Below are 22,381 nucleotides of genomic sequence, written 5' to 3'. Positions count from 1 at the left end.
TGCTCTGCCTGTTTCCTCCACTTTGACTGCTGCAGCAGTTACAGCCTCAAAGAGCTCCATCAGATTAACCACAAATGTTCCTAGCTGAAACCACCTCGGTCCCTATTACTCAAGCTGTGCTTTTGCATTTGATCTTTTAAATGCTTTGTAATGCTTACCCCACCATTGATGTGAAGCTAATTGGAATGGAACTTCCTACAGCACTTCTAGATCTTTTCCTGTAATGATGCCAAAAGCTTTCTTGTCCCTGGGGTCTGCACCTGAGTTCGGCAAGGAAACAGCAGTGGTGAAGGAGGCAGAGTTTCGCACTGGGATTGTGGCAGGGCGAGGTTCTGAGTTGGGCTCACCGCTATTTGGTCTCTGCGCTAAGAAGTGGAGAACCTCTTCTGGAGGAGCTGTGGGAGCTCTTAAGCAAAGCATGCAGCCAAGCAGCGCCCCGGTTCCCAGCGCTGGCGTGCTCCGCCCCTTATCTCCCCCCTTATTTTACTTCCAGACATTCAGCTGTTGCTTCCTCGTGCTCACGCTCTGAGCGTGCGGCTCAGTTACCCCCGCACTTTGCAGCCTTATTCCTCGCCGTTAACGCCTCGGCTTCCTGCGCGGCTCAGCTGCTCCCGTGCAGCGGCGTCAGCGCGGCGCAGAGCCCGGCACGGCCGCCCGCTTCCCCCGGGCTTTGCTGCGCGGACAGCAGCGCCCCCTGCTGTTCGGCCCGGCGCGGGGCCGCGCGGCTCCGGCAATGAGGGCAGCGGGGGGCAGCGGGGGGGGCTTCAGGGCCGGGCTGGCACAGCTGGAGGGGCGGGGATGGAGCGGGGAGGCGGCTCTCTTCTCCGAGGAAACGGGGACTGCAGGAAGGAGGCTGAATTGCTTTCGCGATTCGGAATGAAATGTAGCTCGAGCCGCACTCTTGAAACCCGGCTCGTGGCTCGGTGCCTGGAGAGAGCCGGGATGCTGAATCATTCCACAGCAGCACCTGGGAGGCCGACACCCGGCGCTTTGCCGGCACCGCTGCCGTCTGCTGCGGCTCTCTGCCCGCGGTTCCCGGCACAGCTCTCCCGTCCCTCAAGGACAAGCGGCAGGAGTGCCATCCTGCGGCCACCCGCGCCTTTGCAGCACGGAGTGTGGCTTTGTCCCGCTATTGTTTCCTCCGCTTAAGCAGGAACCGGTTTTGTCTCGGCTCTTCCTTTGTGAGAAGGGCGATAGGAATTTAAGAAGGTGCTGCCTGCTCAAGCAGCTGCCGGTGGAGTTACCTGCAGGGCTACGAGAACACCTCCTGAAGGTGATCCTTGTGCTGTAATGGCCCTGCAGCCATTGTGTGATGGGGAGAGCCGCTCTGCAGCACGGACTGTGCAGTGGAGAGGCCGTCCCCATGGACAGAGCCCCTTAGCTTAGGCTCAGAGCACACAGCCCGGGCTGGGAAAGCTGTGCTGCAGGTGAGGTGAATGTTCCTGACAACCCCAAAACCCCTCCGGAGAGAGGGGCAGATGGAGGGCAGGATCCTTGAGCAACTTCTCTGAATGCTTCTCTGATTCTGCAGGTCCCCTGCGCATGTCATCTTCAAGACACGGCCATATGTGTACCTGCCTTACAGCCGATGCCCTCCTGTACACATCGGGTTACCTCTGATTTCCTATTTCTGCAAACGCACCCAACAAGGTGTGCTGCTCACAGAAAGGGGCCTATTAGGAGAGCAGAGAAAACAGCGGTCCCTCCGGGATGGCATTTGGGATACATCACCTGGGGGTATTAGAGCTTAATCGGTCGGTTTTGAGCTGGCGTGGGACAAATTGGGTGAGGGAATAACCCCAAACTGGATTGATTCTGTGGGCTTGATCTTATTGTACACCTGGCGCAGCAGCCTGGAGCTGTGAGTCTTTCTGGAAAGCTCTTACCTTTCTGGAAGAAAAGGACAATGACACCTTGAATTCGATCGCTGCTGTCGGGATGCCTCTGCCCTGTTCTCAAAGCAGGACAGCAGCCCTGGGCTTTTACAGGCACTGCCTTCTGCCATCCCTTTCCAGGTCTCTGTGGTGACACAGAAACACTTCGGCTCCGGGAAAGAAGGTAAAGATGGATGGGAGGGGAGGGGGTTGGCAGGAGGGAGATATTCAGTTCTGGGGCAGATGGGTGCGTGATGCCAGTGGAGCAGTCACTTTGTGTGCTGGGGATGCCTGCATAGGACTGCTGAGACCAGCACTGCACAGGGAGTGCTGCCAGGCCCTTCCCCCGTACCTCCCCCAGATGGGAATTTCTCCTCCTTCCCAGGCTGCTCCAGTGCTTCTGCATCCTTTCCACTGCAAAGCTCTTTTCCTACTACCCGAATGATTTCTGCTTCAGGTTCAGCCCGTTCCTACCTATATCGCTATAGGAAGGCACATCGTCCCCTCCCCTTACTGCAGCTTCTTAAGCACTTGACTGTTAACATCTTTCCCTTAACCTCTTTCTTTTTAAGTTCACCCTTTGATATCACTCATCTGCCCACATTTGTTTCTCCTTATCCCATCTGCAACCCGTCCGTGTATTTCTCAGCATATCCCAAACCCGGGGCCCTCCTGGCACATGCAGGGGGATGCAGGACAGCTCCATCTGCTACGTGGTGATTCGAGAGCACAGACATGTATTTTTTTTTTTTGTTTTAATCTGTCTTTAATGACTGATGGCAGGATTTGTATAGGATGAAGCAGTCATACGTAAAGCTGCTCCCTGGCCAGCTGGCCTGTGAATGAGGGATGGGAACCGGTGCTTTGTGTACTGCGAGGAAGGGGTGCTTGGGGGGGGGGGGGGGGTGAAGGCCAACCTTCCTCCTTGCCCTCAGCTTGGATCCTGCTGTGCTTTCCCCTTGTGAGGGAAATTGTGTAGCTCTCCTGAGTGTGGGGCAACCCCACAGAGAAAATAAAGTGGCAATTTGCCCTTTGTGGTGACTTAGTCATAGAATGGCCTTACCCAACCCCTCTGTTACAAAGCGCAGTTCCTATTTCCCGGGGTTTTTCCATCAGAAAACAGGACTTGGCTCCACTAAAGCCACGAGTGGCCCAGGAGTGCATCTGCTCTTGGATAAATCCTCCTTCTGAATATGTGCCCGGTGCTGGAGGTGGCTCTGTGGCAGGATGTCAGGGCTGTGGCTGACAGTGCAGCTCTGGGGCTGCAGGGTGTATGGCCCGGGGAGCTGCCCCCAGCTGAACCCGGGCACAGTGAGACCCCATCTGGGGGCCACTGCAGGATGGCAGGCAGCCAGGTCTCATGGGCTGCCTTTGGCACAGAGGTGGGACTGCATCCCTGAGCACGTGGGATCCCATTGCTGAGCACAAAGCACGGTGGATGAGAGAGGGGTATTTTTTTATGGACGTACATTGGCCGTCATCTGGCATTTGGGTCCTGGCTTACCTAAACAAGCAGGGGTCGGTATACGAGAAGGAGACGTGCAAAGCGAGACCATGGCTGCTTGTCCCCAGCCTTTCCTGCTTCTCCCTCCCCCAGCTGCAGCTGATCTGACTCGCTGCCTTGTGCTCTCATCTCTTGTGACTGCAGAATGTATGCAATCGTGACAAGCTCAATGCAGCACAGCAGACTCTGGGCTCACGGCTGTGTAGCCACGCTGCAGTGGGGAGTGCGCTCAGGGCAATCCTACAGAGCCCCAGCTGCAGCCTGGGGACACTGGAGAAATGTGCGTGCTTGCGTTCGAGGGCACTTTGTGTGTGAGAAAGAAGGTTTAGTCTGAGACACCTGACCTCTTTGATTTCCCTCTTGTCTTGGAAGGGGGACCATAGGAATCTCGGGAGAGGAGGGAGTGTTTGTGCATCATAGTAGTCCCTTGTGCTGCAGAGTCCATGCGCTCCCTCCTCTGCAAACCTGGACAGGATTCTGGTCCAGGAGCAGGAGCTGGCTGGCACCGTCTTGACACAGTGGGTCTCGATCCATGATCCCCTTCACACCCCAGTGTCGGGAACCAGGCCCAGTGCAGATTGGCCCTGGCAGCTCCCCATTACCTGCATCTTGCAGAGCTGTCCTTGGCTTCTTGGTGGCCCCTGGAGGGAGCCAGCAGCTTTCCTGCTGCACTGCAGATTGCCTCGTGGCTTGCTCCCTTCTGTCCCTGAGGCCGTTTTTGGTTTAGAGGGGCCTGGCTCCCTGAACTTGGCTCCTTATCCCTCTATACCTATTTTGCAAAGAACCAGGCATTTCAAGAGCAGAATAGCCCCTTGACTGGCAATCTGCCCCCCAGTGTGCACCAGAGAGGCCAGGGTGGTGCAGATGTCCCGACCCCAGCAGTGAGCACATCACCACTTAGCCCCTGATTTATGGTGGGGGCAAATGAGGTCAAAAATGTGTCCTGCAGCCTTGCAGTGCTTGACGGACGTGAGAGCAAGCAGGTCTCCAACACCTTGCTGCTTGCGCTGATCTACTGGGAAAGGGAATGGGGAAAATCCAGCTTCTCTTACACACCTCTGTGCCTCAAGAGCCCTCCTGGTGAGTTTGGGGCTGCCCGTGCCTCACAGCCACTCGCCCCAAGCGTGTCTGCAGTTACACGATACCTGGCCTTGCTGGAGCAACGCTCAGGATCAGGTCCGCAGGAGGAGCGGATTGCCGCACCGCTGGATGTAGCCGTATGGGCATCGCGTGCTTCCTCACTGCTGCCTCTTCCCAGGGCTGCAGGCAACACCCGTTCCCAACTGCTCGTTCGTGCGACGCGTCTGCTGCAGAACAGCCTCGAGAGCTGGGCAGCTCCCTTCCTCACCGCCACGCAGTGTCCTCCGGTGCTTCTTCCCTTTCCTCGTCCCTCTTCCCCCAGGAGCCCTCCCTAAAGGCGCCTGCTTTTCACAGGCGAGCGTGAAACCAAGCAATCCCGCAAGGTGCAGTAGGGGTGTTCTTGCCCCTCTCCTAAACAAGGAAAACGCTCTGCTACCGGCATCTCTGTCGCAGACAAGGTGGTGCGTCCCACGTCAGCCACTGCAGGGATGGAGGATGGAGCTGTCTATGGATTCACTTCCTCGGACAGACGCAATGCTGATAAAAGTGGAGCAGAGATGAAGAGGGGAGGGGGTGCGGAGGGTGTGCGGCTGAATCCAGCTACACGGCCAAATAATGAGATATTCCCTTGCGTGAGTACAGCGCTCAGGAGGCTCAGGACTTGGGGCTCGGCGTGTCTTTAGGAAGCTGAAAACACGAGTCTTACAAAGAGATTTATTGAGGTCTGAAGGCTAACCTACGAACCGCCGCGGGGAAACTGCGGAAGGGGCCGCGTCTCACCTTGAGGCTGCGGTGACGGCGCGGCGGCGGAGGTGGCACCGGGGCGGCTGTGATGCTGCAGCCCCTCACGTCGCTGCACCCATTCGGCTTTCGGAGAAGCAAAAGCGGGCTCGTGATTTAATTCTGCGCGTTGTCGGGGTGCAAAGGGGACGGTACCACGGCCCCGCGTTGTGACCCCGCAGCGCAGCGGGCTGCGCTCTGAGCCTCTGCACAAGAAAAGAGTGAGGCTGCGAGCAGGAAAAGAGCGTGGCAAAGGGGTAACACGGCAAAAAGCCCCCTCGCCATTCCAAAAAGAAAAAAAAAAAGAAAAAAAAAGAAAAAAAAATAGAAAAAAGCAACCCTCGGTGTGGTGGGGGGTGTTTTTTTCGGGGACCTTCAGCACTGCATCGCGCTCCTCTCGCCGCTTTCCCAGCACCGCTCCGGAGGTCCCGCAGCTCGGCAGAGGGCCCGGCGCAGGCACCCCCTCCCCGTGCCGCCGTGCCCGATCTCCTGTGCCCTTTGTAAGGCGGCAGCCCCCAGCCGCAGTGCGGGAGCGGGGCCTCGGGGCCCCCGGCCGCCTCCCCCGGCCCCTCGGGCCCTGCCCGCATTGTTCGCGCTGTTTGTCAAAGGGCCGGGGATGCTCCATAGATCGCTCCGTGGCTGTTGTTAAGTGTAATTAGAGGGTGTATGTCCCCAATTTCCATGAAAATGAAGCTGTGAGGCTCCTCTCTTGGCATTCACCGCGTGCCTTAATTGTATGGACATTAAATCAAGGTCCGCTGTGAACACGCAGAGAGAGGCTCGGGCTGGCCCGGCTCGGAGCAGGGAAGGCGGAGAGAGGGGTTCGCAGGAGAGAGAAAGAGGCTGTGAGCGCGGGGCCGGTGCCACTCCATGGCCCGGGGCTCCCCTCCGCCGGGGCGGCCTCGGGGGCTCAGCGGGATCGGGGCGGGGGAGAGGGGGGGGGGGGCGGGCATCGCCCCCTTCCCTCCTTCATTCCATTCCCAAAGCCCAAAGGCGGGGGTTCAGCCCCACGAAGCCCCCCCCGGGGCTCCGCCAGCCGGCAGCTCTGGCCCCGCGGGACGGACGGACGGCCACAGCGCGAACCCTGAGTAGCGAGAAGCGGTGCTGCGGGCAGCAGAGCCGGGAGAACTGCGCCGCAACCCCCCCTCGGCAACCCCCGGAGCCGTGCCCGCATCCCGGGGGCAGCCGCCGCAGAGCCACGGGGCTCCGGGGGCTCCTCCCGCTGAACCCCGCGGTGCGTCGGGTGAGGCGGCTGCACCGCTCCGTCCCCGGGAATGGAGAGCGAAGGGAAAATCCCCCCTCGTGTGTTCCCTCCGCTCGCAACGCAAAGGAACGATCGCTCTCCTCCCGAAGGGAAAGCGGCGGAGGGAGGCGCGGGGATCCGATCGCTGCGCTGCGCCGCGGTGAGGCATCAGCATCGCTCCACTCATTATTATTGTTTTTTAAATGTTAATTTCAAAAAAAAAAAAAAAAAACAGGGAAAAAAAAAGGAAAAAGAAAAAGAAAAAAAGAATTGGAAGGGCTCAGAAAGGAATAAAGCAATTAAAGCCGTTTCGATGATCGCCGTCGGACTGAGAGGCGCTTTATGAATTTAGGACGATTTCTCTCTCTAGATACCGCGTCTGACAATCACCCCCTCCCCTTCCTCCCTTTCCTTTTTGTCCAAAAAAAGAAAAAAGAAAAGAAGAAAAAAGGAAAAAAAAAAAGGAAGAAAAAGAAAGAAAAGCAAAGAAAGAAAATCACAAGCCCATTAAGGTCGCTTGCAAAAGGGGCGAAAAAAAAAAATCCTGATGCTCTTCCAAGTTAGCAACAGAGCCGGGTCGCTATCCCACCATTGTCGCCCAAACCCCGTAATTACAGCTCTTAGCAGATTTACCCACTCCAGTGGAAGCAGCGCGCTGTGGCTCCGGCGGCACAAACTCTGCTGCCTCGCTCAGATCCAATGCAAACGCCCTCCCGTGGCTCAGGATGCTGTTTTTGTGTAGGCAAGCTGGAGATGAATAAGAAAGGCGCCTAGTCTCTCATTATCTTTGAATTTCAGACTTTTTTTTTCTCTCTCTTTCTCTCTCCCTCCTTTTTTTTTTTTTCTTTCCTTTTTCTCTCATTTTTTTTTCCTCCTCTCTCCTCCTGCCCTGGAACAATGCAGAAGGACCTCATCAGAGCGAAAACCAGGCTCCCGCTAGGCTTTAAAAGCAAGATGAACTTGGTGCACCACCCATCTTTCTCTTCTCTTCTCCAAAGCTCTTTAAAGGGGTTATGAGGCGTCTCTCTCAATTTATCCCTTTTCTCTTGATCTTCCTAGCAGAGGGGTTTGGGGTCTAGTCCTGGCTGTTTCAGCTGATCTCATCCAGTCTAAGGGATTAGAGCTTCTTCTCCGCATCCCGGCTCTCAGCACATCTGCTGATTGGGTTCAGCACAAGAGGATTACATTGGGACCCAATGACGTCACCGCTAGGACATAAGTTCTCCTCCATTAACCAAATCCTCATCAGCAAGATGTCCTTGAAACTGGAGGAGTAACATTCAGGACTCCATTGCCAGCCCGTCCCCACCTTCCTCCCAGGCGGGCTGCTGGGGCTCTCGGAAAATAGTGTTTAAGCTTTGAGCACTTGCAGCTGCATCAATAATGCACCGCTCCGGGCTGCAGGACCGAGGCGTTATAGCAGAGCGTGTGCCTTATAAATAGGGCTCTGCACCTAAACTGTTAATCAGAGCAGCTTTATATATTCTGTTGCTTTTTCTTTTCTTTCTTTTTTTTTTTTTTTTTTTTTTTTTCAGTTGGGAAGGGAGGGGTGGAGGGGCAGAGGGGGAGGGGAGAGCTGCATCCTACAGTTACATTTCCAAGCTCAAAAAGACATCAGCGATAATTTTTTTTTTAAAGCTGACATGAATGTAATTTTAAAACGGTTTTTTTTTTCTTTTCTTTTCTTTCTTTCTCTCTCTTCCCCCCCCCCCCCCTTTTTTTTTTATTTTAGAAACGTGTAGGATTTCACCCCCGTTCTCTCAGAACAGAGACAATGTGTCCTGAGGTATATAAAGTAAGAGGTTCCCCTTAAATATCTAATACAAATTTTATATTTGGGGTTTTAACGTTAGATTTTTCCCTGTGTCACATGAGCACAGACCTGCAGGCGTGAGGACCTGCTGTGCTGAAAGGGAACGGTTTTGACGTCCAGGTGACAAACAGACAGGGTATTTTTCGAGCTAAATCTCCCACCTTTGGAAATGCAGAAGGCACTCAGAGCTGCTCTGCCCTCGCCCTGCCCCAACCCCACGGCAGCCCGGCCGGGGCTCACTGCTGGGAAGCATTCGGCCATGGTTTTGCTGCAGTTCTCCTTGGTTAAACTTCCAGACCTCATCACAATGAAAAGGGGCACGGGTACACATTTATTTACCTAGGGAGGCCAAATTTCGTGCCTGGGGAAAGAAAATGGATTGAACACCAAGTGGGCTTCAGGCAGCTGGGAGAGGCTTTGCTCAGAAGCCTCATGTGTTTTGTTTTTCCATAAGCAGACTGCTTCCTCGCTGCTGGTTATCCACCCCCCATCCGTACATGCACCCCCAAGCTGTGGACATCCGCACGCACGTACTCACATTGATGTTTGTGACAGGAGGTGCAGATCCAGGGGGGTTTCTACACACCCCTATTCCCTGTCCAAAGCAACTTTATGACCAGCAGCGCACTGCGCATTCGCTAGCGTAGCTTTCAGGCAAGGATTTATTTGCATGCGTGTGTTTCCATGCCCAGTGGTATTTCCCTTCTCAGGAAGGGGTAAGGAGGCAGGACACAATGGTTTTGATGGAAGGCATCTTGGCGCAGCCTTAGAAGGCCCCCGTGCCCCTGCAGGTCCAGGACAGCGGGGCAGCGACCGCTGGGGCTGCGATCTGCTCCCTTTGCTGCTCCATCAGCACAATTGCATGGCGGATGGCGGCTCCCACACACGGGGCTCCGAGGGGAGGTCGGCCTGCAGATAGCATTTCACAGAATGAGCGGCTGCTGGGCCATGTTTGGCCAACGAGGGACAAGCAGGAGCACTGCAGCGAGGTGAAATATCACCTTCCAAGCTCAAGAGACGTATTTTAAAGGGCCCCTATTTGTGTTTATAACTCTGCAGTGCATGACATAGGCACCAAACGGGGTGGAAGGGGGGTAGGGGGAGGGGGAGGGGGATATCAACGTTTGATGTTATGCAGCAAAGGGAATTTTCCCCTAGCGTTTCGTCTTCTGAAACGTGTTTATTTTTATTTATTTATTTATTTTAAAATCTGCTTATTTACAGCCTATTCTATATTGACCTATTTACTCTGACAGACCACGTCTCTCAATCTGTTATTGATCTAAAAGAAAACAACCTCACCAAATGAAGGCGGAGGGAAGCATTCTGCTCCAGAAGCTTTCTCCCCAACTCCGGGCACGTTGGGCAGCCTTTCCCCTCCTCCTCCGGCCCCGGAGCTCCTGGGAGCCGGTGGCAGCGGGGACAGAGCCCGGGCAGGCGCTGCGGTGTGTCCGCACGGCCCCCTCCGGCTCCCGGCCCGCTCTCCGTCCCCACCCGGCGCCGCTTCGGTGCCGCCGCGCTTCGGCTTCGCTGTCCATGGTATTGAAGGCGCGGGGCCGCAGCTCCGGGGCACGGGACCGGCGCGCAGGGATTCTCCCCCAGCTCCATACCACGGGCTGCTCTGCTCATTCTGCAGCAAGGCAGCCGCGGAGGTGCGGGCTGGGATGCGGGAAACGCTGCTTGCTCGTGCTGCCCCGGACGCCTTCCCCAGATCCTCCTAGGGGAACCCATAGATTTTGCTGCTGCTTTCTCCCCAGCCCAACCCCATCAAACCACGGGACACGGAGTGGGATGCTGAGCCCCTGACAGAGCACCGAGCCCCGGTGTGGGCGGCTGAGCCGTGCCGTGTGGCAGCGGGCAACAGTGCTGGTGGCAGGGTTTAATTTCCCCTCTAAACCAAACCGCACCGGTAGCTCAGAGCCTCTGAAGTTCACAATGAAATGCCCCCATTGGCTGCCCCCCAATCCCATCCCTGTAGCCCCTTCCTGGCTTGCAGGCTGTAAAAGCAGGCTGGGCTCTGCTGCTGTTTTATTAGCACTTCCAGTGAGACATTTTGTTTTAAGCATGGCCCTGCCTTAATCTCTAATGCAGCATTTCTTCATCCCGGAAGAAAATAGTCAGATGATTTGCAAAGAACCTTTTTTTTTTTTTTTTTTTTTTTCCTTTTTCATTTCTTTCTTCTTCTCCCCCTCTTTCCCTCTCTGCCTTTTTAAACCCACCACCTACTGTTCCCTGAACAAAGAGATCCCAGAGACGAGCAACATGCCTCCACTTTCCTTCCATTTCCAAACCCCGGCTCCGCCAGGCAGAGACGACCACGTTAGAAAAACACACAAGATCGAACCCGACATCAACGGCGGCACAACAAACCCTGAAAACATCGGCGCAGCCCCGTCCTGACCCACACCATCACCCGCACACCGCCGCTCTCGCAAAGCAACCCTTCCTTCTCCAAAACCGATTTCCTCCCCTCCTTATTTCTGCTGCACAAGGAAAGAAGCTCCCGGCCTTTGTCTGCCTGTGGGATGGGACCCAGGTAACACAGCCCCCAAGCTGCTGAGCCCCCCGCGGGCGGTCAGGAAGGGAAAGCTCCTTCAAACCAGGCCCAGCTCTGCTTCAGAGCTCAGAGAAATGCTCTGCAGCCTCTAGGCCTCTGCTTTGTGCCCCAGAAATCTCGCTGCGTAGGAAAGAGACAGGCAGAGTCCATTCCCTGCTACCATTTCAGGCATTCCTCCACATTTCTCTTTTACTTAGAAAGCAATTCATTTTCTTAGAAAGTAATGACACTTACAAGAGTTTTGGGAATCAGATTTTTCTATCAAGTCTCCTCTCTCCCTCTTTCTCTCTCTCTTTTTCTCCTTTTGGTCTTCTCGGCCGCTGCAGGATTATTATTATCATTAGTATTATTTTTCAGATCTGTAATAAAAAAATAAATAAATCCCCTCCCTCCCCTCTTCCCCCAGAAGTACACCATTTGATGATTTGCAAAGCCTCTTCCTATGTGTAAGAAAGCTGCCTGCTCTCCCCACGACTCGCTTTCCTGGCCTCCCAGCTCCTTGAGAAAGGAGGAGGGCCTTGTGCATTACAATTCCATTCAATCTCATTCATTCTGCCTCTTTCTAACGGTCTTTGGACAGCAAATCCACACCAACGGGGGGTCAGAGCCCCCTCCTTGCGCCCCCCCAGCCTTAAACACACACAATAGCCGTCAGCTAACAGCACAGCAGCAACTTTGAAACATTCAGGCTTCTGAAGTGAAGAATGCCCACAGTTCCCCCACCCCCACCCCTTCCAGTTCTCCTGCATTTGACATTTAAAAAACATATAATGATCTTCATTAAAAAATGTATAAATGAAGCAAATAAGAAAATAAAATAAATCGATCCTCACTTGGGTACACACATGTTCTCATGTGGCAGAATTCCGGTGCCAAGAATTTCCTCGGCAGGAGCGGATTGCTCCATCACATAGCTAATTACCTGCTTCCCCTGTCGTTGCTTGTGTCTCCGTGCTGGAGAAAGGCTTTTTCAGTTTTTTTCTTTTCCCTTAGAGGTAGGTATTTGGCTATACCAATCAGCAACATGGTTAGCAGCCAAACTTCCCCCAGGCACCTCGTGGGGATGTGGCTGACGGCCGGTAGCTGCTGGGGATCCCGGTGGGTGCCGCAGTCTGAGCGGGGCTGGGAGCAGGACTGAGCCCCCATGCTGCAGCACACGTGGTCCCACTCCCAGGGATGCTGCCTTATGGATAGGGGCAGCTTGTTGCCATGGGTTGGTTTGAGGCTCTGTCCTTTCCCCAGGGGGCAGTGACTAAATGGTGTCCGGGCCAGGGTGAGCCCTGTGGGCTGGGACCTCTCTCTCTGTCCCTGCACAGGGCTAAGTGTCCCCTGCCTTCTGTATGTCCATGAGCATCGAGCTTCTCTGTTACAATGGGGAGAGTGTTGTTCTCATTCACAGCCTCTGATGGCTGCTGCATGGAGATAGGTCTGGCCTTGGGCAGCTTTCCTGCAATTTCTCCACTGCTTTTTGCTTTGAAGCTGATCTATTTTCTCCTTTTCTTGTTTTCTAAGCTGAGAAGTCTCTGTTGTGGTCTCTAAGCTTCTTCTTACCCCTTCATTTGCTGGAGAGCCCCTCCTGCTCCCAGAACTGCTCCACCAAGCCCTGGGGCATTATCCCAGTGTGACTTTTGTCTGAGGATGGGGAGAGAAGACACAAGACCCCAGTGCTGCTCTCGCTGCATTCTCAATGCCATTGGTGTTGGCAGGAGCATCGCTGCCATCCACTCTCCTGTATTCCCAGGCACTGCTGAGTCCCCCGGCCAAACATGGATTGTCTGTCCCCTCCCTGGTGGATGGACAAGGGGGAGGGCTGTGCTGTTCGGTCAGGGTTCTGCCATCCTCACTCACGCCCGCAATGGGATTTTGTGAAGGCAGCAAGCCTTTAGCAGGAAAGAGAGGCCACAGCTTCCCAGCGCATATGGGAGGGAAAAGTCCAGTCCTAGAGGCAGCCTGTGGCTACTGCAGTGCTTTTAATACAATTAAAAATCAATGACACTCTGTGCACGCACACAAATAAACATCGTCCCTCTGCATCCCCGCTTCCCTGCCCACCCCTCTCAAGGCCGGTGGGGAAGGCATCTTCTCCAGAGCCTGTTCATTACTGCTCTACTTAGGTGGGGAATTGCTTAACCGGTCTCTCTCCAGTAAATCATATTAACTCCAAGCACAGCTATTTATAAAATGTTCCACAGCCCAAGAGTACGGCATCCAGATCACTCGAAGAAAATTAGGCGATTAGGCGTGCATAATCCAAGCCCAGTGCGTCTACGTACAAAGCCTCGCCAGCCGGCCTGCCTTCAGCTATTCACTGACATTAAAGAAATCACCGGTTTTATTGGAAGCCCAGTCTGGGCCCGAAGTCCCAGCCAGGGATGGGGAAATAACCTTTTGCTGGGCAGAACATTCCCAGATGGCTTCTGATGCCCAGGAAACGAAGCCCGGCTCAGGCAGGGCTCTCCTCCCCAACCCCACTCCATCCTTCCCTGCACGAGGGCCCCTCCAAACACAGCACTCTGGGCTGAGTTTCTCCCCCCTCCTCCTTTTGCGACCCATTAAACGTCTTCTATACATTTCCTCTTCATCTTGTCAAGGCCAGTTGCTCTATGACTGCTGGTTTCCCAGGCAAATCACACCAATTTCTGAGTTGATGTTGAAGGTCCACATTGGCTCAGCAGGGGTCCCAGCGAAGCACTCATCCATGGAGCCGGAGGTCAGGCTCTGCCCTGCTTTGCCAGCTGAATTATTATTATTTTTTTTAAAGCCGTGTTGCTCTTTGACTATTTACAGATCTGTTGGCTATGGGGATAACAACAATAACCAAAGGAAGGGCGTCCTCGCTGCAAACGCGCTTCTCAAGCCTGTCTGATATCGAGGATGCTGAAAACACGGCAGCTTTATTTCAGCTTGAACTCCTAAAGCAAGAGGTTTGCAGTTGGAAACCAGCGGGGTGCACATGTGGAACCCCCAAAACTACCCCGAGATCTTCGCCCCCAGCACGGGGAGCTGCAAGGCCGTGCCCCCCGGGCTCTGTCCGTGCACATCCAAGTTTTACAAACACAATTTGCTAAAGGGCACCCACATGCTCCATCTGTGCCTCATCCCATGAGCACGGGCACATGTGCAGCCATGCACCACACGTGCCCCCGCACCGCGCTCCCTGCACACACATACACTGGTCTCGGGGCAGTACTGCTGGGGGGGTTACCAATAAAACAAACCAGCTCCTGCTTTTCCAACCTCACTCCTATTTTTTTTTCCCTCTTCCTACTTCCCCTTTGCCAGCTTTAGCATTTTTTAATTAAATTACGAGCCGCAATAATGTTTTGCTAACTGCAGCTCCCCGCTTCCTTGTGGAGCAGCTCGCAGAAAGGTATAATTTTGCAAACAGTTTCTTTAAGAGCTAAGCCTGAAGTACCATCAGCGATGTGTGTGAATAGAAAAAGAAACACCTCCACAAAAGGAGGGATTGTTAATGGAGGACAATCCGAAGGGGGCCCACTAAGGCCTGTCCTTTACAATAACGATGGAGGGCGATGATTTGAATGCAGGGGGCCCTACTTTCAAATCTGGACAAAAACAAAATGGTAATCAGGGTTGAATCCCTCACTGGTCAAAGCAGTGGGCAGCAACTGGTCTCTTTAACTGCCCCCACCCCCTCCTTCCTCCAAAGCAGACCCCAAACAAGAGGAACTCTCCTCCTCTTTAACTTTATTTCCTTGATTAGCTCTAAAAAAATAATCACCCGGCTGGACTTGGGGGAAGTTTTTTAGGGGCTGTTTGAAAGCAGAGGGCTCCTCTCCTGCAGGTGCTGCGGGGATGCGCCTCACCATGGGCAGGTAAGCACCGAGGGGCTGTGTTTCTTACTATGCTCGGAGGATTCTGAGGGCTGCCCGGCGTGCCCGAGCAGGGGCTGGGATGCAGCCGGGCAGGAGCAGGGTGCTTGGTGGGATGCTGCTGTCTCCCGGCCTCCTGATGTTGCATCATTTTTTGGGGTCAATTGGTTTTCTAACGCTGCTTGTAGCTTCCTTGCCTTGGAGCCAATTAAAGCCTTGCATTGCAACTGGGTGTGGGGGAATTAATAATGTGCTATGTTTAAATACCTCTCGCTGCTTATTTAATGGGATTTTTGCAAAATGTTGGGAAAGGGCACTGGAAAAGTGGGCATGCACCCAGGGCTGTGGGAGGGAGGTCCGGCCACAAACCCTCACCCTCCGAGCTCAGGGTGTGAAGGCTGTCCCTGTGCTGGGGGCACCCCCACTAGCTGCTTCCCCCTCCCAAAGCCTGCACATTTCCCTTCCCCATACCTCATCCCTGCAGCTTTGCTTACCTTGAGCCCCCAGCTCAGCCCAGCCACAAAGGGAGATTCACTGGGGCATTGCACCCTGATGTGGCACCCACACCCCCATCCCTGAGCCCACCCCGCTGCCTGTTTGGATCCCCCTGGGAGAGGCAGCTCCTCAGAGCCCCATCTGTATTCCCACAGCCCGGCCCCGCTGCCCTGGCTCCCCTCACCTGGCTTTACTGAGAGCACTGGGTGTTATACATGGCTATCCCCAGTGCACCTACAATTGGGGTGGCACCTGTATGTGTGCAGCCTGGCCACATGTGTGTATGTGCAGTGAGCTGTGTGCTCCGTATCTATAGCTTGCATGGTTTGCCTGGTTGATGCATACAGCATGTACCTAGCTGACAGAGATATTCTGTGGAGTATATATTTAAATGGCCACAGCCCCTATAGACAGTGAGCCCATACATCCCCCCAGTCAGTCTGTCCATCCAAAGGAGATTCCAGCCCTCAGCCAGGCAGGGGCTGCCCAGGGCCCCCACCTCCCTACACACACCCCAGCATGGTGGTTAACGATGTGTAGGCTTGGGGCAGGTCTGTCCTTGGGAGGACGGTGTGACATTAGGCTGTGCCACCAGGGATGCTATAGCAAGTCCCTTTCATTGAAAAATACTCATAGGATTTCTTAGATTTTTGCTTTTCGGGGATACCCTTATCACAGGCGGCCCCTAGGAAAGCACTACTTGGTGCTGGTGCTTTGGAGAGATTATTTTAAATATATACAGTAAGGAAAGGAAAATAAAGTGTTGTCATCGTGGGTTTGCCACCCTCCCTTAAAAAAATCAGCCCCTCTCTCTCGTGAAGGTCCCAGTAATGGGGAAGGCAGCACCCTGCTGCCTGTCCCCGGAGCTCCACTCGCCAAGCGACTGCTGATGGGGGACAAACACATTTGTTTTGTGCTGGGTATCACTGCTGTCCCCTTCCCCTCTTCCTTCATTTACTAGAAGGAAAACAGTTCTCCTCCCCCCTCCCCTCAAGTTTCCCCTCCGCTTAAATCTTTGCCATAACAATATCAGCCCCTAGCAGAGGCAGGAGCCCATGGGATGGCAGGATGCTCTCCCAGCAATCCCAGCAGCCTGGAAGCAGCGGGGCAGCACCCGCCCGGTCTCAGGCTCTGCTCGGAGCCGCAGCCGCATCCTGGGTGAACCCCGAACGGAAGAACCCAACATAAATACCTGCAGACAGCGCCCGGGCAAACACCTCTGCCTTAATTCCTCTGTGACAAGCATGGCAATCACTGAAATTGCAGCACCTTGGAGTTCATTAGGAGGGGAAGAAGTGCTGCGCCTTTCCTGTTGCAGCATCAGATCCTCACTTTCTCTCATTTTAGAGGGGCTCCTGCGTTCGGTACGCACTGAGCTGCCGCTCGTTGCGGCTCTCACACCATCAGCCCCTCTGTTTGGGATTCTGGGCAGCGGTTGCAGTCTCGGTGGTTTATTGTGCTAAGTTTGATGCAGTGGTTTCTAGAGGGAAGAGCGTGTTTGTAAACACAGCCGCCGCTGCTGCAAGGCTGATGGGTGGAACGCCGCTGATATACGGTTATGGGGTTTTGTCAGCCCGGCTCTCCCTGTGAAATGTGCCTATAATCTGGCTTTAATGCTTAGATTTAAGGCGGAGGAATAATGCGAAATAATTCCTTGCACGGGGAGAATTCGTATAATGAAAAATGCAAACTGGAATATTCCTCGTTCAGACTAAACAAGGACCCATTTAACAATGCCTCGTTAAAAATAAAGAGGAAATCTATTAATGCAATAACTAAATTGCTATTATAGGCATCAAAGCACTCTGATGCTTTGAGGTAACTTTATTTCCATCAGTCTTTTTAAAGAGCACAGCATAAAAAAAAAAAATCCCTTCCCATCCCGCCTCACAGAAACCCTGCCATTTTACTCATTAATTTTGTAATTAATCAGTTAAGAAGTTCTGACTTATTGGATTAAAGGGACGGGGAAATGCAATTCCGCCCAGCCTCATTTCAATGCACGATTGTAGAACTGCTCTTCGTAACCTCCTGCTCAGCCCTGTGCCCATGTTGAGGGGCAGGGAGTCATGGGGCCGCATGCTGAGCCCCCCAGGCCCTTCTGGGGACCCACAGGGGGGGGTGAAGGTATTTCACCCCCTTTTCCATATGGGAACAGCTGTGCTGTGGGGCACAGGGGTCTCCCACCTCTGGGTCTCCCCACATCCTTCCCCTCTGCTCCTGGGGACAGGGAGCATCCCACTGCCTGCTCCTACTGCTCCCCAGCTCAGAGCATGGCCCATCTGCCAAAATGGAGGGAGAGACACCCAGCTCCCTGAGAGCAGCCCCTTCCTGTTACCGTCCCTGTCCCAGTTGCTGTCCCTGTCCCAATCTCCAGCTCTGCCCTGATGCCCAGGGACAACAGAACGTACATTTGGCTTCAGAGTGGGTGCAGCGTGGTCTGGGTGCACTGCAGAGCCCACCCACCCTTGAGCACCAGGGAAGCATTTAGGAGAAGCTGAATGGCAAACCGAGCTTTGAGGACATGCAGCTTCTCCTCACCACCCATAGCAAAGCACTTGGGCACGTGCATCCCAGAGGCTTTTTTCTCCACGTGACAGCTACCTGGCGTGTTCCCTGTGTGCCCGGTGACCGACCTGCCCCGAGCTCTGCCCTTCCCCAGTCCCTCGGTGGCACAGAGCAGGGAACACACAGAGCCCGGTGCGGCCGCTCCCCATCAGCTCCGTGCAGCTCTGTGTGCGCCGGGCGGGAGCCGTGCAGCAGGGAAACAGCCACAGCTTGTTTTGTTCCAGCCTTCACTTTGCAACCGGATCCATCCGATGGATCACTTTTCTACCTCTCCCTCTGGTTTTTTGAAAACCAGAAAGCTTTATAAATACTGTCCTACTATTTTCGTCCATTTTGCATTTCTTGTGCAATTAATGTACAGCAGCGTTCCGTTCCTTTTCTCCTTCTTCTTCCACTTCTTCCCTGAACGAACAGGCACAGATCTATGCTGTCCCCGGGAGGTTTATTCCTTCTTTCTCTTCGTGCCATCACTGACACACTGGAATTAAAAAAAAAAGTATTTTGCACGTCTATTTTGAGGAAATTATGGAAGTGATGTAAACTCAATGCCTCAAACCTATTACACGAGATTCGTTCCTATTATTAATTTGTAAAACCAACAAAGCTTGTGTGCAGAAGTGGATGCTTTGTGCTAATTATTTAGGAAAGTTTATTATTATTATCATTATTATTATTATTATTATTATTATTCAGCGGTGCAGCAAATCTCTGGAGTTTCTGCATTTGTTTCTCACTTAAAAGGGCTGGGTGCAAATATAATCAGCACATTAAAGCACATCCTCTTGTTAGAAGACAGGGAGTAGAATGGGGTCTGCCCATCCCCATGCCTCATACCGGCAGCCTTGGAGCGCACACTGCAGGGCAGCATGGGGTTCACTGTTTGGGTGCTCGGTGTCAGTGCTATTATTATTTCAGAGCAATGTCTTTTTGCATCCTCCTCTCCCACAGCCCTCAGTGTTGATCTGTAAATGACAGCACTCAGGGACCCGCACGCCTCTCCCCTGCCCGCCCATGCCCTGCAGCTCCCCTGCAGCATCTCTCCCTTCTCCCTCCAAGAATGACAAACGCAAACCTCGTGCTGCCTCTTCCCCTTCCTGCACCCACCTCCACTTCCCCAATCCCTGCTCCTCCTTCTCTGCCCTCTGCAAATCCTCCCTGTGAGCAAAACTGTGGGCATGGAGGTGAAAGTTCAGCTGGGGAACCTTAATACAGCACAAGGTATGGGCCATGCTGTTGTTTCCCCAGCATTTTCACTTTTTTGATTCCTGCTGTGCCAGAGTTTCATCTTTACTGAGGACACGTGGATTTCTCTATCCCTTTTTCCCCTTCCTGTGCATGTCTGACTTGCTTTTGGGAGTTCGTGGTTTTAGACGTATTGTTTATTATTCATAGTATTAATAATAGGTGTCATCTCACTGTGGTAATTAAATAATTAGGAAACACATACCAGTTTGGTCAGCCAGAATGCCCAGATGGCAGAGACATGCCTTATAATGCAAAGAACTACATATGTACATAGCTGGTGCTAAATGTTGGGTTTAGCTGTCCATAAACTTAAATATGTGCATTTCTTACCTAGTTGGATCCTCCACAGACCCATAAAGCAAGCAGTACAGTGATCTGCTCTTAAGATGCTATAAGAGCTTGGAGAAAAATGTCAAGAGTGCTACTTCTGTAGGCTCTTGTTCCCATGAATTGGTGATGAGATTCCCTGTTTGCCTCTACATCCCCTGCTCAGGGCTTTCCCAAGCCTGGGGTGGCCTCTCACTGGGGACTGGGCACCCATGTGTGATGCAGGGTTTCTTGAGATGCTGATTTTTGGGGGAAAAAAGATCATTACCCTTATTCCGTAACAGCTCTCCCATCTCAAAATGGTCGTCGTGCTGCTGTGATCCATTGCCATCTGCTCTGGAATCACTGGCCAGGTGACTCCCAGCTTGGATGCAGGTGCAGTTCCATAATAGCACAAGGAGTTCCTACAGCTCAGAGGCTCAGGCCAGTCTCAGAGACTCTATAGACATGGTTCCAAACCTCCACTAGATGCCAATGCCCAGGGCTGAAGCAGCTCTGCAGCTCAAGCACTGCAGCTGACCCACAGATCATCTCCCCGGGATGTCTGACCCAATGGTTGGAAGCTCCAAAGCAAGACACAAATGATGGAGGTCTGGTTGTCCACACTCTTAATACCTCCTTCTCTCTTGATGATACAATTCATGGAAAGGTTAAGAAATAATTGATTGATCGGAGTCAAAGTAAATAGTAAAGGAAAATAAAAGTTCAATCACAAAAAGGTGAACTTATTTCAGAATGATGTTTACTCACCCTCACACCTTCCTGTGTCTGAAGGACAAACGTTGGCCACACACTGAAGTTCAGTAATGCTTTACTAAAATCCGCCATGAAGGCCATCTGCAAAGTGAACCATGAAACTACAAAAAGACAAATGGAGCCGGCAACATCAGCCAGCTACTCCTTCATTTGAAAAAACACAGGGAGAGCATTACTTTATTGTGCATGATTGCAACAAGCTTGATTTCTATACTTGAACACATAAACCCGGGGGGATGGCTGTGCCCAGGAAAGGTCAGGGGTGGATTTGGATTGGAGGATTTTTCAAAGGTCCTCTGTAGGAATTTGGATGACCTGGTCCGATAGTTTTAAAAGGCAGCAAAAGGAAAATGAAAACAATCTGTTGATGACCTGGAGTATGTATGTATTAAGAATCTGATGATATAGCTACAAGGTCATAAACGCTTGGAATATGAAAATAAATAGCAGAGCTCTTGAGTTAATGAAAAGCCAGTTAGGCCAATAAATATCTAAAAGGACACATATGAACAAACATCCATCTTTTTAGTTCACTGAGTGAATGCTGTTTACAGCTTTAACAGATTTTAAGGCCGGTTGCTTTTGGAGTGGGCAGCAAACAAGTGGATCAGACAGTTGCAGGGCTGGCTGGAATTCACAGTCATGTGGAGCAGAGCCCAGCAGTTCTTTCCCCCATGAGGATGGGAGATGCTGTGAGTTCCTGGGGATGCCAAATGGACGTGGCTGTGCTCATACATCCAGCATCTTGTGTGCATCCTGAGCTAAGGGGCTGCATTCAAAGGAACTAGGAAGCTATGGCCAAAGAGTCCAGCACAAACCCTGAAGGCAGCACTGATCTAGTAGGGCTGGAGCCTTTCTGCAGGGCATAGGGCATTCAGATGGTTGCAGGCCAGTTAATTTTACCTCTTATTCTCTTCTTCTGATCCAACCCCCCTCCAAGCATGCTTTTTGGGCCCAGATTCAGTGTCCTTCTTCAGTACTGCATTCGATTGCATCCAGCGCTGATCCCTGAGTTTCTGAGTGGTGAATTTCACCCCGGGTACGTGTGGGGAAAGCAGGAAGGCTGCACTTTGCATTTTAAATCCTGAAAACATATTTTAAGGGCTCTGCTTCTGTCTCCTCTCCAGTTCTTGAGAAAAACTCAGCTAAGGAAAGATTTTGGTAGAAGCCCAAAAGTGACATTCGCCTGCTTTTTCCAGGTAATGCATATGCATGCATGCAAAACTCAGGCATTGGTTGCTTCTGCCTGAGGATTAAAAGCTATGGCATGAACAGAAATAGAAGCCCATCTTTACAAAATTGCTTTTAAAAATCCCATATGCCAGTTGCATACCCTGCAAAGATGTAGAGCTCGAGTAGCAGTGAGAGGATGGGGCTGCCAGCCAGGAGCACAGCAGTGAGCTCAGCTCCCCGCAGGTCTTTGTCTTGGGGTCAACTCTGCTTCCCCGCTTTCTTTCCCATCTCTAGTAGGTGGAAGGTTCATGTGAGGTATTTTTGGTGTCTCAGAATAGTCCTCAATAGGAACACTTCATTTGTGACCATGGCACTGACCCCGTGTTTACACCAATATCCTGAATCTCAGTGTATGCACCTTTATGTTTGGCGTGTACGAGAAGCTCCTTGAGATGCTCCACTGAACCAGGAGGGCTTTAAGTAGTGAACAGCTCCTCAGAGTGCTGAGGAAGATACGTTGGACGGCTTCTTGCAGAGCAGGAAAAAAAATCAGATTGCTTTGGAAGGGAGTTGTAAGTGTCCCCAAACCCTCTGCAGATCAGCAAAAACGCAGCACTACTTCTGCTGCCGTCGGGAGAACAGCAAAGCGAGACCTGGCTGCTCCCAGCCCTGCTCCGAAGGACTTCTGGCTGGAATAAATCTTTTCTGCTTATAAAAGAAATGAGAGAGCTTCACATTGCCAGGGCCATTCAGATATATGGTGACAGCACCAGGCAGCTGATCTGGGGGTGAAAGCAGAAAGTGAAGGCATGGCCAGGGTGGGGACACATGGTGCTGCTCCACACCGATCGGACTCTGCGAGCCGTCCCCGCTGTGTTGGGGGGGGAGCAGAGCAGGGCTGCTGTGTGCTGCTTTGTTTGGCACAAAGGATGCTCCGCGAACGGCACTGCGCTGCAGGGCGCTTCCAGCAGCACAGGGTTCTGTTGCTTTGGTCAGGTGCAATGGGGAAAATAAAAGCCACACAAACTAAACAAGGCACGGGAATGTTGTGGATAAGGCACAGAAATGATTCAGGGGGGATTGGGTAGGATTTGCAGCCCGGAGTTGGGCAATGGTCCGTCCTCACCCGGTGA

General features: G+C 52.8%; 1 long non-coding RNA gene and 2 other non-coding genes across 3 annotated transcripts; all 3 read right to left on the bottom strand.

The window, feature by feature from the left end:
• Positions 1-1,949: 1,949 nt before the first annotated feature.
• Positions 1,950-7,640, bottom strand: LOC124417334. Its single transcript, XR_006931920.1, has 2 exons — positions 7,115-7,640; positions 1,950-5,444 (listed from the first exon to the last, which is right to left on the bottom strand). It is a non-coding gene; the product is annotated as an uncharacterized LOC124417334 (long non-coding RNA).
• Positions 5,925-6,022, bottom strand: MIR124-3 (microRNA 124-3). Its single transcript, NR_035329.1, has one exon. It is a non-coding gene; the product is annotated as a microRNA 124-3 (primary transcript).
• MIR12242 (microRNA mir-12242) lies at positions 6,329-6,389 on the bottom strand. Its single transcript, NR_162004.1, has one exon. It is a non-coding gene; the product is annotated as a microRNA mir-12242 (primary transcript).
• Positions 7,641-22,381: the final 14,741 nt, after the last annotated feature.

The sequence above is a fragment of the Gallus gallus genome, chromosome 20 (genome assembly GCF_016699485.2).
Source record: "Gallus gallus isolate bGalGal1 chromosome 20, bGalGal1.mat.broiler.GRCg7b, whole genome shotgun sequence".
Taxonomy (NCBI): Eukaryota; Metazoa; Chordata; class Aves; order Galliformes; family Phasianidae; genus Gallus; species Gallus gallus.
Note: the sequence above shows the minus strand (reverse complement) of the source record. Positions and strands in the feature narration are given on the sequence as shown.